The sequence below is a fragment of the Camelus dromedarius genome, chromosome 3, assembly GCF_036321535.1.
Source record: "Camelus dromedarius isolate mCamDro1 chromosome 3, mCamDro1.pat, whole genome shotgun sequence".
In the NCBI taxonomy this organism is placed as follows: domain Eukaryota; kingdom Metazoa; phylum Chordata; class Mammalia; order Artiodactyla; family Camelidae; genus Camelus; species Camelus dromedarius.
Genome location: NC_087438.1, coordinates 51,443,506 through 51,461,738, shown reverse-complemented (window position 1 = coordinate 51,461,738; position 18,233 = coordinate 51,443,506). Strand labels below are relative to the sequence as shown.

The 18,233-nt window shown below is 44.9% G+C and overlaps 1 long non-coding RNA gene across 1 annotated transcript; it reads left to right on the top strand.

Moving 5' to 3' along the window:
* The first annotated feature begins 557 nt into the window (after positions 1-557).
* Positions 558-6,093, top strand: LOC135321058 (uncharacterized). Its single transcript, XR_010380476.1, has 3 exons — positions 558-774; positions 3,105-3,151; positions 5,987-6,093. It is a non-coding gene; the product is annotated as an uncharacterized LOC135321058 (long non-coding RNA).
* Positions 6,094-18,233: the final 12,140 nt, after the last annotated feature.

Genomic DNA, 18,233 nt, shown 5'->3' with positions numbered 1-18,233 from the left:
TCCCTGCTGTTCCTCGGGTTCTGAGAATTTTCATGGGAATGAGTTTATCAAAGTGGGAAGGGCTTCGAGGTGATGGTTTTAGCTAATCACTGCTATACATTTAAAGATTTGCAATTATTTTTTTTTATCAATTACCCAAGTATAAAACAAAAAAAAATGGCCTTATCTTCCTGCTTGGTGCTGAGTGGCCTAATGTTATTAGTGAATATTTATTAAGTGCCTGTTGAGTGCTAGATGCCACTCAAAACATACGGTTATTTTAGAGCTTGCCACGATTAGCAGTGACTCTTCTCTCTGGGCCAGACAGCACTTTTGATTCTTCGGATTCCAGTGAGATGGCTGCAGGACCCAAAAGAAAGATTCTGGCCAAAGGGTTCCTCTTTCCCTTTACTCAAAATTCACAATGACAAGCAATGTCCTCTAATACCTACACTTCAAGATACACAGTACTGGACTCCAGAGCTTGGCCAAGCCCCTGGGTGACAACCAGGCAGCTGTTCCAGTGGGGAGATAGGAGAGTTCTGATTCCTTATCTTCCCTAGTCCAGAAGTTGTGGCCCTATGGTGACATCCAACTGTAAATTTTGTTCCCTTTACCTGAGTTACAAAGGGATTTGTTGTTGTTCTCCCCAGTTTATGTATGGATGCGGTATATCAGAAAAGTAATCCAACACGGCGTCTATACAAAGGAGCTGCAGCAAGGGATTCATTAATACAGCCTGTCTTCGGGGAAGAAGCCCAGAGACCTTGCCAGCACCTTGCCAAAGAACAGTAGGTAAATCATCACCCTTTTTTAATTTCATCTGCTTCTCCTAAGAAGGAAAAATTGTCATGGCATCAGATGCTCTTGGGCTAACTCTGCAGTGTTGTCCTGAGTGCATCTCATAACAAGAGCAAATGCCAGTTTCCTTCCCCATATATTTAACAGTATATACCATTGTGACATGAACTTTCAATAAGTCCTTAGTATCTGGGGGCTTTGAATTATTTGACAAGGAATTCTCCTCTCTCCATGAGAGAAACTGTTGAATTATTCATGTTGGAACCTCAATTCTACAGCTTGACTGCTATGTTGATTAAATGTGTAGTTCCTAAAATTTCACCTTTTTGTTCTGTGTAAACATAATCCAAGTTTTACTTCTCTTTCCATACGCCTCAGTTTTCTCATTACTGTTTCAGATGATTGTATCATAATTGAGCACCTCAAGACTTTGATACAGTCAGTTAGAATAATAGCAAATGTTACCTACAATAGAGGTTCTCAAACATGGCTGCATGTAAAAATTTTCTGGGCAGTTTGGGGGGAAAAATAAATTCAGATGCTCAGGCTGCACCCCAGACCAATTAGATCAGAATCTCTGGGAGGAAGGACCCAGGTATCAGGACTATGTCTTGTGTGACAAGCAATGAAAGCTGCTTGTTATATGCCTCTGAGTTTTGAGGTGGTTTGTTATGAAGCAGTATTGTGATTGCAGCTCTCTGATACACCCACTCACTCACTCTTTTATTCTATAAATACTGATGGAGCACCTACTATGTCCCCAGGGGCTTGCTAGTACTGGGGACACAGTGGAAAACATGGCCAAGATCCTTGCCCTAGTGAAGTTTATGATCGTGTGATAAACCAAAAACAAATGACCACACACATAACTATGTAATATCATTTCAGGTATTAATTAGAGCTATGGAGACAAATAATTCCACAGCAATGTGAGATCAAGAAAAACAAAGTGTGTCCATACCCCATATCTTACTCAAGATAAATTCCAAATAGATTAAAGACTTCAATTTTTTTTTTAATAGAGGTACTGGGTACTGAATCCAGGACCTCTTGTATGGTAAGCATGCACTCTACCAATAAGCTATACCCACCACCCAAGTCTTCAATTTTAAAAATGAAGAACCTATGGGAGACCCAGAAGCCATAGAAGAGAAGATTGATAAATCAGACTACATAATACTGTAATCAAAATCAAAAGACTAAGATCAAACTGAGAAAAATATATATAATTCACATGTACAAAGGATTACTTTTCAAACTAAGGTATATAGATTTCAGAAAATCAATAAGAATAAGATCCATGATAAAATAGAAAAATGAATAGTTTACAGAAAAAGGAAATACTGGTGGTTCTTAAATATAAGAAAAAATGAACTACATGTAATAATAGGAATGTATACTACAATGACACTGAGATACTATTTTTCACGCATCTGATTGGTAAAGATCCAGGAATTTGATGCTATGCTGGGTTGACCAGAGTGTGGGGAAATCAGCATTCTCATAGCTTGCTGGTAGCAGTGTAAACTGGCCCCACTGCTCTGGGTGGCAGGTTGCTACAAACACTGTTCTAGTGCTTCCTTACATTTTTAGGAATTTATTCCACAGATACATGTGCACATGCATGAAATGATGTAGTGTCATTTTTAATGGCAAAAGATTGGAAACAACCGAAATGTTCATCAGTAGGGAGTGGGTTAAATTAATTATGACAGCCATGGCAAGATCATACTATGTACCTGCAGAAAAGAATGAGAAAACTTTTTCTTAGTATACATATATATCTTTTTTTAATTGAAGTATAGTCAGTTTATAATATTGTGTCAATTTCTGGTGTACAGCATAATGCTTCAGTCATACATGAGTTTGCATATATTTGTCTTCATATTCTTCTTCACCATAAGTTACTGCAAGACATTGAATATAGTTCCCTGTGCTACACAGTATAAATTCACTTATCTATGTCATATATATTTATCCCTTCCCCCCCGGTAACCATAAGTTTGTTTTTTATATCTGTGAGTCTATTTCTGTTTTGTAAATAAGTTCATTTGTCTTTTTTTTAGATTCCACATATAAATGAGATCATATGGTGTTTTTCTTTCTCTTTCTGGGTTCACTTAGAGACATTCTCCAAATCAATTTATGTTGCTGCAAATGACATTATTTTATTATTTTTATGGCTGAATAGTATTCCATTGTATAAATATACCACAAGTTCTTTATCCAGTCATCTGTCAATGGACATTTAGGTTGTTTCCATGTCTTGACTGGTGTAATATTGCTGCTATGAATACTGAGGTGCATGTATCTGTTTGAATTAGGGTTCCCTCTGGATATATGCCCAGGAGTGGGATTGCTGGATCATATGGTAAGTCTATTTTTAGTCTTTTGAGGAATCTCTACACTGTTTTCCATAATGGCTGCACCAAACTACATTCCTACCAGCAGTGTAGGAAGGTTGCCTTTTCTCCACAGCCTCTCCAGCATTTACCATTTGTAGACTTTTGAATGATGGCCATTCTGACTGGTGTGAGGTGATACTTCATTGTAGGGGTTTTTTTTTTAAGATTTTATTAACTTTTTAATTTTTTTAAATGGAGGTACTGGGGGTTGAACCCAGGACCTTGTGCTTTCTCGGCAAGCACTCTACCACTGAGCTATACCTCATTGTAGTTTTGATTTTCATTTCTCTGATAATTAGTGATACTGAGCATTTTTTCATGTGCCTATTGACCATTTGTATGTCTTCATTGGAGAATTGGATTGAGTTGTTGTTGTTGTTGTTGTTAAGTTGTATGAGCTGTTTATATATTCTGGAAATTAAACCTTTGTCAATCGCATCATTTGCAAATATTTTCTCCCATTCTGTAGGTTGTTGTTTGTTTTGCTTATGGTTTCCTTTGCTGATATTTCATTGTTAGTGTAGAGAAATGCCACTGATTTCTGTATGTTAATCTTGTAGCCACTACATTGCCAAATTCTTTTATCAGCTCTAATGGTTTTTGTGTGGAGCCTTTAGGATTTTCTATGTATAGTATCATATCATCTGCATATAATGACAATTTTACCTCTTCTTTTCCAATTTGGATCTCTTTTGAGAACACTTCATATACGAATACAGAAAGATATCTAAATTATGTTAAGTAAAAAAAAATACAAGGTGTGAAATAGTCTAAGTATGCTACCATTGGATAAAAAGGCATATAAAAAGATAAATATATACTAGATATATACATACATAGTATGTGAGTGACAAAAGTTTAAAATAAATATAGAGACATATAAATATTTGTTTGTATATCCTTAGACTATATTAGGGAGCATACACAAAAGACGGGTAATTTTTGTTCCCTGTGGGAAGAAGAATTGGGGAGCTTTGGGACTTGAACAAAAGAGAGACTTTTCATTGTTTGCCTTTCTCTAAACTTAGAATTCTAAACCATATATTTATTTATCCTCAAAATTAAAATTTTAAAAATACCAACAGAGCAGTATAAATGTGCTTGTAATTAAAGACATTTAAAATTCAAAAGAAAATATAAGGGCAGACTGTGCAGAGCAGGCAGGATTGATGAGACAGGGAAGGGCTTTCTGCAAAGAGCTGGACGAGGTTGGGGAGTGAACTCTGGCACCGCTTAGGGGAAAGAAAGCATTGCAGGCAGAAAGAAAAGCCAATGCAAAGGCCCTGAGGTGGGTGACTGGGATGCTGAGCAGCAGAGCAGGGGCAGTGTGTCTGGAGGGACCTGAAAGACGGGAGAGGCTTTGGAGATGTAAGGGACCAGGGGCCTGTGGTCCTTGTAAGTCGTAGCAGGGGGTTGGAGTTGATGGTGTGTGACCGGGAGACATTAGGGGCTTTGAGCAGAGTGACGTCATCAGCCTTCCTTCCCGCTTTCTGCGGGGAGTAGCCTGAAGGGAAGCCAGGGCAGAGGAAGGGAGAGGAGGAAGGAAGCTATCAAGGTGCATGGTGCTGGCTTGGACCTAATGGTGGTGACGGTGGTGAGAAATGGGCAGATTTGGGGATATATTTTGAAAGAAGATCTGGGGTTTGTGCTGCACTGGATGATTTGAGAATGAGAATGATTTCAATTCTTTTGGCTTGAGCAACTGGGTGAATATCTAGTGAGTATGTACTGAATTCTGGGCACAAATCAGACATGGCCCCGCCCTCTTGGAGCACACTGTGCAGTGGGAGAGACAGCAATGTACTTAACAAGCATGTACTTAACAAATTCAGTAATGACACTGGGGAGGGCTACAAGACTTTAACACGGTGTTGGGATGGAAGGTAACCACAGGGAGGAAAGGGCCAATCTAGAGGGTTAAGGAAGACCTTGCCTGGGAGGTGAGATTTAAACTGTGATCTGAAAACTGAGAAGCTAGTGATATAAAGAATTGGGGAGGAGCAATTCAGGGCAAAGGGAACAGCATGTGTAAAGGTCTTGAATTAGAGGGAAAATTGTTTCATAAATTTTCAGAAGGCCAAGAGGCTGGTATGTGAGTACCAAGGGCAAGTAGAGAGATGGGCAGTAATTTTACCGCCTAGGATGGAGAGGAATTTTAGTGTGTGTGTGTGTGTGTGTGTGTGTGTGTGTGTGTGTGTGTGTGTGTGTGTGTGTGTGTGTGTGTTTATTTCTGAAAAGCAATGGGGATTAAAGCTTTGTGACTTGATAACACCTGGCCTCAGAATTCTGGAAACAAAGGAGGCAGACATGATTTTCTGCCAATACGTGGCCTAAACAGTTTTGGTGATGGTTACTGCATTATTCCATCACCACCCTCCTTTGTTTTCCTTAGAAGGAAAGTTAAGTCCTCAATTCTTTTTCTCGCTCTCTTTTTTTTTTTTATTGAAGTATAGTTGATTTACAAAATTGTGTTAGTTTCAGGTGTACAGCAAAGTGATTCGGTTATGCAGATATATATGTATATAACTATATTCTTTAAAAAAATTATTTTCCATAAGTTTATTACAAGAATAGTGAATATAGTTCCCTGCACTATACAGTAAATTTTTGTTGTTTGTCCATTTTATATATGGTAGTGTGCAGCTCTTAATCCCATACTCTCAGTTTATCCCTCCCCCGTCTTCCCCCTTTGGAAACCATAAGTTTGTTTTCCATGTCTGTGAGTCTGTTTTTGTTTTGTAAATAAGTTCATTGGTACTATCCAATCTTTTCTTAAGATGAACACCTCTCCCTTTCTCCAGATCCTCTGGCGCCCCAGGAGGACAGAGACGTTGCAGGACTTTGACACCCCGTATCACGTGGTGTCCTGGGACCCCCTTTCATGGCAACTTTTCTCAACTGCAGGTCAGCTCATTTTGCACCCTCTCCTCGTGTGAAGGAGCAAAATTTGGTACTTTTGCATTGGTGAGAAAGAACAGGGGCAACAAAATATTAAAATGAAGGGTTCCTAACCTCATGCTGAGGACATGGGGATGTGCAGTGGTCTGAGTGCCCACGCACAGTGCTGTGTGGGGCAGCCTCCGCTGTGTGTCACTATCACTAGCATGGCTCCAAATTTCAGAAGGGGAAAAAGAGCAACTTAATGATGCGCTGATGAGCTGATCAATACTCTCAATTTACGTGTTTAGCTCCAGGGCCCAAATTGAAAATGGGGCTGCGAGAATCTCCAAGGGCTGCTATGGGGCACGTCCCTGCCTCCTGAGGAGCTGCCGCTTCTTGCCAAGAAGGCTTGGGGCACCCACCTGGGGCAGTGGGGTGCTCCCACTGCTTGGGCACTCACAGACCTGCCGGGATTGCTGTAAGTGCCCCTGGCATCGGGCCTGGTTAGTCCTTTACCCCTCGTGGACACCCCCAAACCTCCACCGTGGATTAGAACAGGGCTCCCAAGCCCAATCCTGCTGTTTCCAGAGTCACTGTGGTCAGTAACGCAACTTCTCAGCAAGAACGCAGGAGATGGGAATGAAAAGGGAAGATAGCAAACATAGCAGTAGTATCACTGAGTTCACCTTCCTATGTGTTCTATGTTAACCCCTTAAGTCTCAACCTCATGAGATGGGTGGGTCCTGTGATTGCCCCCATTTTACAGATCATCTGGGGAAGCTCTGTAAGTAGGGATTCTTTTAACAAGAGTCTACACTTAATGCTTGATGGAAATTTCTTCCCGATCCTAGAGGCTTCTATGAAATGAATCAGGGTTCATCCAGGAGACCTGAGCCCCAGCTCTAATTCTTTACTAGCCACTGTGAGACCTTGGCTCCTCTGGGTCTCCATTTCTCCTCTTTAAACACAGAAATGTTAGGCACCAATCCCTAAGGACTCTTCTGGTTCCGAGGGTGTAGGACCCTTCGCGCAGCATCCTCTACTTGGTCTACGTCAAATTTCACTCCAGTCCCCTGTCCAAACACTGAGTCCCTCACCACTAAGGAATTACATGGTAGTGCCTGCCCTGGGCTCACTTTCCAGGGCTTAACCCTGAGCTCGGAGCTGGAGAGGGAGAGCCCAACTTCATCTGCAATGGCTTCACTGGGCTCTTCAACCACAGGGCCATTGTGACACCGTTCTGGACGGCTCTACACGGAGCTGGCCAGGCTAACCCCACCCTGAATGGGGGGCATGAATTCCAGTAGTACTGAACTCTCCTCCACAATCCAGATTGCTTCATAAGGGTACTTTGAATTGTGAAATCTGATTCCCAAATGCTATTGAACATCTAGGCCATTTATTCGTTCTTCTTTTCATTCATCCATTCAAAACTTTTTTCAACATTATTATGTATCAGGCCCTGGACAGGGCTCTGAGGATTCTGTAGGGATAGGTAAGACACTCTAGGATAGGTAAGAAGACAAAGTTTCAGTCCTCACTGTGCTGGTATTCTAGTCAGGAAAGAGGCAATAAACAAATAAGCATATAGCACCGTTTCAGGTAGTGATGAGTGCTATGCTGAAAAAAATAAAGTAGGGTAAGAGATGAAGGATAAAGAATGATGGAAATTTTGATCTTTGGAGGGGACTTTTTCAGGACTAGGGAGTAGATTCAGGGAGGACCGCTCTGTAGAGATAACATTTGAACAGAGACTAGTGAAGAGAGAGATCTCACCAGTGGAGGCCCAGAGAAGTGCATTTCCAGAAGAAGGAACAAGCAAGGTATGATGGCCCTGAGATGGGAACGAGGATGATCAACTCGAGGAACCAGAGGCTATGTGTGTGCCTGTGGGCAGTGGCCTTCCGTCTGAGGGATGAGGCCCCACCTTCCTAATCTGACTGATCACAGGTTGGAAATCAGAATTGTGAGCCTCAGGGAAGGAATCTCACATATAGTGACTTTAAAGATGACAAAACATGGCAAGACAAGCTTACCCCTAACCTTAGCAGGACCTGGAGCAAGAGCACAAAAGAGAAGACCAAATACTGTATGTCTAATAATTTAAAGTTATAAATTGACCTAACAAACTGTTGCATGAAATATGTTCTATCTTCTTAGCTTGACAAATGTATCTTCATAATAAGTTAGAAGTTCCAGTTTATAATTTTTGGAGTCCTAGCCCCCAAGCTCTGGGCTGGCCCTTTCCTGCCCACCAGCTGCACTCAGGGCAGCAAGGAGCCTCCCGCATGCACAAGTGGTCACCCTCACTGCCTTGTCCAAGCTTGGCTAGCATCCCATCACAATCAGCCGCCCCTCAGGCCCCAGGATGAGCATACTGCAGGTGGACTGGTCTGGGGAGAGGCCCACATAAGCCCTGCAAGCAGGAGTAGGATGGTTGGGCAAGGAATTCTAGAGTTCTGGGTGGTCTGCAGTGGGTAGAGTAGGCTCTGGGTGGGCTGTGGCTGGAGAGGGCCCAAGGGGGCCTTCTAAAGCCAAGGTTCAGGGCAGGGGACACCTGCTTGACCAGGTATAAGGGTGATGCTGTAGGTAATTCCTGAATGATTAATGTCAAAATAAGCAGCCTTTGTGCAGTTGTTACCTGGAGCCTAAGTGTCTGATATAAAGACACTGTTCCCCACCCTTCCTTGTAGCGAGGTGCGACCATTTGACCAAAACTGGCTTGTTCTTCCAAAGGAAGAAAGTTACTCTCCTCTTCCTCCTCCTTCCTTCCTGCTGGCTAGAATGTGACAGGTGGTGAACCATCCTGAACAGCATGGACTGGAGACAGCCTTGCAGGCAGAGCAAGACAGAGGGGACTGGGTCCCAGACACCATGGACCTACCAGGACAGTCTTGGTTTTCTTACATATGGACTACTAAATGAGAGAGGAGTTAACTTCTGTCTTGTTTCAGCCACTGTTGGTTTTGTTGGTGGTGATGGTGATCTCTTTTACAGCCGTTGAATCCTCATCCCAATAAAAACAGTACTTTTACCAACTCTTGGAAGAAGCAAATTTCATACGTGCAAGTAGTCCTGTAGAAAGGACTTCTTTTTATTTGTCTTGAAGCCTTGGTTGTCTCCTAATCCATGTTTATTCTCTTGTAGTTCTTCCTGAATTGTATAGAGTTTGATCACATCACCCCTCAGCATGTGTCTTTCTAGTTGATGTTCCTTGAGTTTTAGTCTATCCTCATGGAGGATGCCTCTATATTTCATAAAATTCGATGACTTCAATTTTATTATCTGCTTTCAGTTAAGTGGTACCATGGGCTATTATTGTCTTTGGGCTGGGAACCTGGCCCAAAATTTATAAATGTTTACTGCATTGAATTAAACTTGAATTGAACTTCAAAAAGCAGTTTCTCTTTAAAGAGACATGAACTAAGTTCACATTTCCAGACTGCAGAGCCCAGGCTTCCATGTGCTATCCCAGGTAGACAATATGAAGCCATGGAAGAATTAGGACTTGGAGGAAATTTCTGTACAGGAATATTTTCCATCTTCTCTCTCCATCCCACCTGTTTCCTGGCTAATTCCCATATGTCTCAGCTTTGACATCACTTCCCAGGCTTCTAGACCAAGTTGCTTTCTTCTATGTTAGTACCTCATAGCCTCTGGTACTTGCTCTTTATTATACACATCCTGTTTGTATTTATTCCTCTGCTGTCTGTCGCTGTTGGTCAACTGTAAAGGCATGACTATACTCATTGTGTCCATAGGTCCCAGCCCAGTGCTTGGCTCCCAGCTGGTGCTCAGTAACAATTTGGTAAATGAATGAGTGAATGAACAAACAGCCAATGAATGAATAGACAAGCAATGAATAGCTTTATCCTGACTCTTCTCTCTCACATCCCATATCTACAAGCAAATCCTAGAAATCTAAAAAAGAAATATTTTTAGATTCCAACCACTTATCGCGTCCTCTGCTGCTCTCGTTCTGGTCCAAGCAACCATCATTTCTCCCTGTGATTATTGCATTAGGCTCCTAACTGGCCTCTCTGCTTCAACTTCCCTCCTCTACCTCCCCCAACAACACACACCGATCTTTCAGAACCGATTCAGGGGAAGTGTGGAGATGGGGGCCAAGTCCTAATTGAGGGCCATGCTGAAGATAACAGTTATGTCCTTCCCAGAGCAGGAAATCCATAGAGCCTCCTTTTAATGTTTTAACTACTTCAGGTAAAAACTGCAGTTCTTAGTCCCCATTGAGATAGATTTTGGTCAAAGCATTGTGAGAAGAAGTGATAGATGCATTTTTAAGCCATACCCTTAAAATAGAAAGGTATGAACCTTCCTTTTCATCTCCCTGTCCAGCTGTCTGAGATACAGAGGTGATGGCAGGAGCTGGAGCAGCCATATTAGACCACAAGATGGAAGCCAAATGTTGAGGAAGACATCACCATTGTGTAAAGAGGGCTGGGTTCTCAACCTTTTGGAACTGCTGTATCAGCTTTGGAGTGTGACAGAGAAATGAAATTCCATCTTGTCTAATCTACTCTAATTTGGGGTGGCTGTTACAGCAGCCCAATGTGTATCCTAACTAATACACCCTCCTTTCCCTAATACATCTGTTTTATAAGAGTGGGGGAAAAAGAGGTACCAGGAAAATTTATATGGAAAAGTTAATATCCTTCCTAATCAGTGACTTGGGAACCTTTCGAAAATTAAAGGAGAGGCAGAGAGTAAACCCTTGCTCTAAAGCAGCCAGGAAAGAACTATCTTCTGCCCAGAAAAGACTCTCTGGTTCCATATGTTAGCATCTTGGGAAAGCCTGGGAGGGTGGAGAAGGCAGCTCTACTGCTTGGTTTCAGGCCCTAATGGGTAAAATGCGTTTGGAGAGTGAATAAGAGAATTAGCTTAAGCTTTGGATTTGGGGGCTTTAGTGGGCTTAAGACGGACTTTTAATCATCCTTCACTCACTGTGGTCCCAGTGTGTGAATTTCAATCACATTCGCTTGCATCACCACCCAGGACAAGGTCTATGTATTGATGACTCACCATTGTGTGAGGCTGCTGCCCTCCCCAGCCAGGGTGCCAGCTGCCCAGGGCCTGCTTCTGGAGACAAGAGATGCCAGCTGACAAGGTAATTTTCCTGACAACTCTTTGCAACATGATAACATTGTGTATAGGTTTGGATTAATATCAACTTACGTTTGGGTCAGATGGAAAATACAAGTTTGTTACAAATGAGTTAGACTGTATGCCTCTGCTAACCAGTTGTCTTCTTGTAACTTACTGGTTTGGCAGTTCATTTTTGATTCTTGCCTTAGCTCCTCCCTAGGTTCAGATTTGTTGATAGAACCCCTCTGGATATTTGTATTATTTCTTCTCTGAAAGTCTAAATCACAAACATTAAAGGTTCACCTGGATTACACTCCTTCATAAACTTGGTCTGTGGAGGGTCCTGAACCCCCACCGGAAGTTGTTTGCAAATATATGCATTTTAATGGGATGAAGTCCAGTTTTCAACAGATTCTCAAAGGGATCTCTGACCACCTACCCCAGAAAAAAAAATTTTTTAATGTGAGAGTTTCCATCAGAGCTAGTAAGGCTGATTAGGAAAGCAGTAATTTTGGCCAGTAAGGATTTACCCCCAAATCCTCCTCTCCCAAGCCTCCCACTACCACCAGGCAGATATGGAAGGCTTTACCTAGGCAATTTGCCTCTCCTTGTACTCCTCTTTAAAAATGGGAACATTCTATAAAGTATACTACATTAACTCCTAACATCTAAGAAATTTAATCTATCAAATTAGTTTCTTCCTCAGGATCCCAGGTTCCTGGGTGGGAAAAGAATCTTGATTGAGAAAGTGGGAGGGAGGGTCAGCGCACACTGAAAAGAGGCTACTTCTCGAGTTTGCCTCTGCCTCTCACAGGATGTAAAAGCCTGATTGCCGCAGGCCACCGTGGCTGAAAACAAGTCAATGCTGGATGTGCAGGACTGTAAACTCCACCAGGCGGAGGATCTCTTCCTCTGTCTCCCTCTCACTCCCCAGGGCCCAACACAGTGCCTAGCACATAGTAGGCACTCAGCAAAATCTGGATGGATGAATAAGGAAAAGTGTGTCAGCTGCCTCATTAGTCACTCTGTCTGGATAATGTTTCCTTTTTCAACTCGCAGTGGTTCCAAATGATAAAACTAAACCAAGGAGAAGATTAACAATCTAATTAGAAATAAATACTGAGGTATCACCACATCTGGATATTGGGAACGTTCAGGTGTACACAACTTGACGTAAAGAAGGAATTCAGAGGCTGTCCTAAACCTAGTAAACTGGAAAGGTCAGAGCCGCCCATTTAAGAAATCTTAAGAAATCTTTGGAATTATTTATTCAAGACTTTTTTTTTTTTTTTTTTTTTTTTGCTATGAGCTGCTTAAAGCAGAGCTGTTGCCTTTTTAGTACTTTAGTAAAGTTTGGACAATGACGTGGAGAGATTGAGAATCCCCAAGACCCTTCCTTGCCAGGATTCTAAGCCGGTGAAGACACAGCATTTGCTGTGTGCTGACGCGCCCTCGGTGATGCCCTCCTGCCCCAAGGCACCTGCTTAGGTGACGCTCTTGCGGGGTCGAACTCATGTCCACCCCAGAGGCTTCCACATGCGCCCGGGGTTCCCTGGAACACCCCACAGGCCCCTCCCTAGACAGGGGCTCCTGCTCCGACCGGCTCCTCCAGTGACCGATGTCTTCGAAGTTGTTGGTGCAAACCGGGCGCCAGATGCCGAGCCGACCAGACCGCTGGGGCCCCGGAGCAGCCGGCCGCCCCCTCGCCTCGCGCAGCCGCCTCTGTCCGCCCAGCCCGGCCCGACGGCGCGGCGGGCCCGAGGGAGGAGGCCGCGCGACCGCGCAGCGCCCCCTGGGAGCCGGGCGGGACCGGCGCGGCTGCCCCTCCGGGACGGCGAGACGGCGGGACGGCGGCCGGGCGCGGCGGCGGCCACTTCGGGCGGGCGGGCCGGGCCTGCAGAAGAGTTGGGCTATTTTGTAACTGCACCATCCACCCAAGCCTCATTACCACCTCTTAATGAGACCCCTTTACTCCGTGACGTGCAACCGCTCCATCTCATTAAGGAAATCGCTCTTCAATGCTGATTATTTTATTTGCAGCCATAATTATATTTCTTTCGGCTAAATCACGGTTTAATCGAGCCCACATGGAGGGCAGCAGCACTAATTACGGCGGGGGATGCGGCGGCGGCGGCGGCGGGCGCGGGCCGGCTGGGGAGGGGGGCGGGCAGGGGGTGCCCGGGCGGCGGGCGCGGCCGGGGGCCTGCGGGCGGGGAGGGGCGCGGGCGCGGGCGGGGGCGGGGGCCCGGGCTCAAACACAACAACTTATTACTTCTAATTCCCCAACTGTCACCAAATCACCTGCACGAAACAAGAATCTAATTTGTTAAGCTGGCATGTCTGCAGATGGAAGATCGATCTTCTCTGTAGATTTCTCTAATTGAGTGAATATAGACGCCCGGAATTAGCCGCACTCGGGCCGCGGGGAGGGGGAAGGGAAGGGGAGGGTAGAGAGGAAAGGGGGGGAGGGAGGGAGAAGAAAGAAGAGAGGAAGGAGGCAGAGAAAAGCGTAGAAAGGGGGAGAAAAAGTGCAAGAAAGAGGAGACTGAAGAACAGGCAAAGGGAAAGAGAGAACAAAGGGAAGGAGTGGGAAGAGGAAAAGGCTAACAAGAAAGAATAATAGAGAAAGGAAGAAGAGAGAATAAAGGGAAGAGAAAAAAGAGGGTGAAAGGAAAGAGGAAAAGGGGAGCAAAAGGATGAGCAAGGGCAAGACGATAAGGGAAGGAGAAGATAGGGAAAGAGAAAATTCTACTTGAAGAAGACTTACTCCCCATAGAATTATACCTCCCTCCCCCAAACCTTTACCCCCGCCTAAAGTGTAAAATAGCTGGAGAAGCCTAGCCCCGGAGTCAGTCACAAGCTGGGACTAGCTGCTTAAGAAAAGAAAAAGGTTGCGACGGTGGAGCTGGGCGGGGAGCGAGTGGGGAGGGGGCGGGCGCCGGCGTCTCCAAGAAATGGCTTACAGAATTACATTTGTTTTTCTTGTGATTTTATTAAAAGTCACTCCTCATCTCCAGAATGCGTGAAAATATCTACTTTCCACTCAGATACACCGCATTAACTTGTTGGAGGCGAATTTGTTTGTTTGTCTATTTTATTTATTTGCTAGATAAGATTGATGCAGTCTTATTAGCGCTATATCTAGTTATAGAAAGAGATAAGGATGAGATGTTTTTCTTTTTATTCCAATTACTAGCCTTGTCACCTAACTGAATAACTGATATATGATTATTTATCCAGAGTAAGTAGAAATCAGAAAAGCAGCGAACTTAACACATACAAACAAAATCTCTATGTCACTCATTATATTCCGTGTGGCTAATTGGGACCATTAAAATTATAGGGCTAAAGGCAAAAAAAGAGGTACGGAGTCAGAGGGCGGGTACTGATCCGTCATTGTTTTGTGCCGAGATTTCTGCGTTGAGGGCCGCGGATGCTAGTTGTTAGAAGGCAAGGAAAGGTTAAAAAAAAAAAAAAAAGGCAAGGGACCGGCCCCAGCGCCCACGAAGAGTCATGCAGGTGGACTGCATGGTTGTAGCTTGCAAACTCAAATGGATGGGAAACTGTTTACTGCATTGGGGAAAAACAAAATTGTGTTGAGCTTGTGTATCGCCACGGGCTTCCGGGAAGGGTAGGAAATCACACTCTTTTGGAGCGAGTTTTCCGCTCCTCCGTCACCCTCGGCACAATCTTGCAGCTGGAGTGAACCGGCCGTGCTCACACATTGCTCACACAAACGCACACACAAGTACACACGTCATGCACACGCAGTCCCCGCTCCCTGCGCTTAAAAAACAAAACAAACAAAAAAAAAAAACGGGAGTGTGGGTCCTTGACTTTTAGCTCCCAGGCTGAGGAGCCACGGTCCCGTAGGCGAGGAGTCTATTAGGCCACGGACTCCGCAGCGACATCACTGAATCACTGGTTGAGAGCGGCCCGATGTTCCTGCGCTCGAGACCCAGGGAGGCCTGGAGAATGTACATGGGGCTGGGCCCATGCTTGTTTGGCTAGGAGTTAAAGGCTCTCACTCTACCCTGGAGAGCCGCGGTCCGAAGGCCAGCGAAGGGTGCTTTCGCGGCCGAGCAGGAGCACTCAGTCAAAACGTGTTCGGCTGTGGCCTCTTTTTCTGGGGATCACGAGTGTTCTTTTATGCAGGGAAGTGTGGAAGCTTCTGTCACCCCTTCCCAGAGACTTAGCTGCCCTCGCAGATCCTTTTCCTTCCACTCACCCCATTCTGAGTGAATCACCAACTGAGGCATACACCAAGCAGTCCCAAAATTTCGTGTAGCCAGAAGTGGACCACTGACCTCTAACCGGGACGGGGGTGGGGCGGTGAGGGTGGGGACTGGGGGAGCATCGGTTCTGGCACCTGGGGATTTGAGAGCTGTGGGAGAAAATGGTCACCATTGTTCCAAGTGTAGGGGACTTGGAAGCTTCCGGTTTTTTTCCTGGAGTATTTGCCCCGACCCATTATTCTGTTAGAGGTTTTAAGGGAGGCCGGAGGAACTCGATCTGATTTGCCATTGCGTTTTGGTTATTGTATATCTGGAAAAGTAAACAGGAGTGTTCAAGTCATTTGATTTGTTTTCTGTAAGCAAATAATACCCAAAAGCATGGCTGTAATTTACCACGAATTAAAATTGATTCTTTTCATCAGGCAAGAAAATAGGAAAATGTGAGATCGTTAATTATTGAGGGAGGCGCTCCTCATTAAAGGGAACAATGTTACAATTCAGCATTTAATAGCAGGAATGTGAATAATAACGCGCCATATTTCAGCCCACTGTCTGCAAAGAAAAGAGAGCAGTTTACAAACAACCCAGGCAGCCGAAAGTTACATTTAATAAACACCCAAGGCTTCTGTAAGTGGAAAAAGCAATTAGGGCTCTGGGCACACTACCCAATTCTTCAGGAGCATCTGGTATATATTTTTATTCTTTCTGTCTGTCTCTGTCTCTACAAAGAATTCTCAATGAACGCAGAAAAACAATTAGAGAGAAAATCAGAATTACAAACCTAATCAGCATAAATCCATCATTAAAGCACTTGTTTCCTGGATCTCCTGCATCATCCCACCTCCCCATCCAGGTTCGCTTATATTTCTAAATCTTTCTCTGGACCAGGATGGCAAAGCAAGAGGAAGGCACAGGTTTTGTAGTTGCTGTGTTTGTAGTTTACATAATCAGCCGTCAAGATTTTGTTTTGTTTTGTTTTGAATATTTATCTCTCAGAAAGCTGACTTTTCTGAAAACTACAAAGTTCTCTGGCTCAGTCTGGGCGCCCATCTCGGCAGGAGCGGGAGAGAGTTCCCTGGCCTTTAAATGCTCTTTGTGCTTTGTTAAAAAGAAGAAGGGGGAAAAAAGAGAAAGAAAAAAATGATTTCCCTGTGCATCGCCCCTTGGCAGGCTCTTGTACAAAATTCAATCTCTATTTTTTATGAGAAGTAAACTGTCTAAATAAATTTTATTAGGGGCAACCAATATATTTTCTGGTAGTTCCCTTTGTTCCACTTCTACGTGTGTGTAACAATCTAAAACCTATTTATTGAGGAAAAATCACTGGATCCGTCATAGAAAATCCTTTTACTTTGCTTTAAAGTGATTTCTGAAGACATTCTTGTCATTCCGAAGATTTGGGGGCCATTGTGCTAAAGCCTCGCCTTGTTAGGGACTTCAGTTCCCATGATCATGTGGGAAATGCCTTAAATTATCAGTAGCAACGGTCCTGACCGGCACTTTCCCGGCTGCCCGCGGAACGTGGGAAGATGACGGGGAATAAAACTCTGGTAAATACATCTCAGGCGCTGCCCAGGTGGATTCAGACATTGGCCAAAACGAGCTGCCGAAAGGGAACCGGGCGCGGGGGCGAGCATTTTACATCCAGACTATTGTCGTTTTCTTCGCCACGCCTGCTGGCAACCAGCTCCAGACTCGCGGTCCAGCTCCAGCTTGCGCCCTCCCCACCTCGACGCCCCCACACCACCTCCGTCTCCCCTCCCACCCTCAGATTTCCCTTTCTTTTTTTTTTTTTCTTTCCTTTTTCCTTCTCCCCCTAATCCCCACCCCTAGATGCTTCTGCTCTGAAGTCTTGGAAGAAATGATTTAGTTTGTTTATACTGCTATAAAAATCAGGACCAATAGAAAAGTCATAAAATGAAGCGGGCTATCAATCACGCCGCAACATTGTTATTCAGCGGTTACTAACAGAGATGGATAATCCTTTGATTTCGTCCCATTGTTATTACTCTGATGTGTCTTCACATTAACTATTACACATTTATTTATCGACCTGAAAGATGCAACAAAACAGAATATACGAGCGTGTGCGCGTGGGAGAACGCTGCACCGCCCGCGGCTGTTCTGGGGGCGGCTGTGGGATGGGGACACAAACTCTTGTGTGCACACACGTGTAGGCCCAGCGCCCTTCTCCTTCTCTCTCCAGGTGGCGGCTTCTCCTCCCTAGGCTGTGCGGGCTTCCGCGGACCTGCCTGTTTGGACGATCCGGGTGCAGCAGCTAGACCCCCTGTCTCTTCCTCTGACACTTCTCCCCACCTCTGCCCCTGCGTTCTGGTCTTGGATATCCCCCAAGCTCCACCCAGGTGGGCAAAAACCCCTGCGAGTCCCCGGAAACCTGCAGCCAAGTGCGCGATGGGGAGCCACGTCCAGGGCGCGCTCCGCCCCCCACCCCCACCCCCAGGCCACTATCCGGTCTCCTACCGCGCGCTCCCGGCCCCTTAGCTTCTAGATTTGGGATTTTGAGGAAGAGAAGGGAAAGCTTTTACTTGAAGAACTCTATTTGCTTTAGGTCTAGGTATTCTCCTCCCAACTAAAGCCTTTCTCGAAAGGACACCAGGCGCTTGCCGAACACCCTCGCGGCTCCCAAACACGTCGTCGCCGCTCGTGCTCAGCCAAGTCGCAGCTGGCGATCCCGGCACCCCAGTTCCACTTAGCGTTGGCAGCAGCTGCGGCGGCCGCTGAAGCTCAGCCAGGCCCCGAGCTTCCAGAGAAGCGGTCTCCGCGCTCGGAAGGAACCGGTGTGGCTGATGACTGGTACTCACACGTGTGT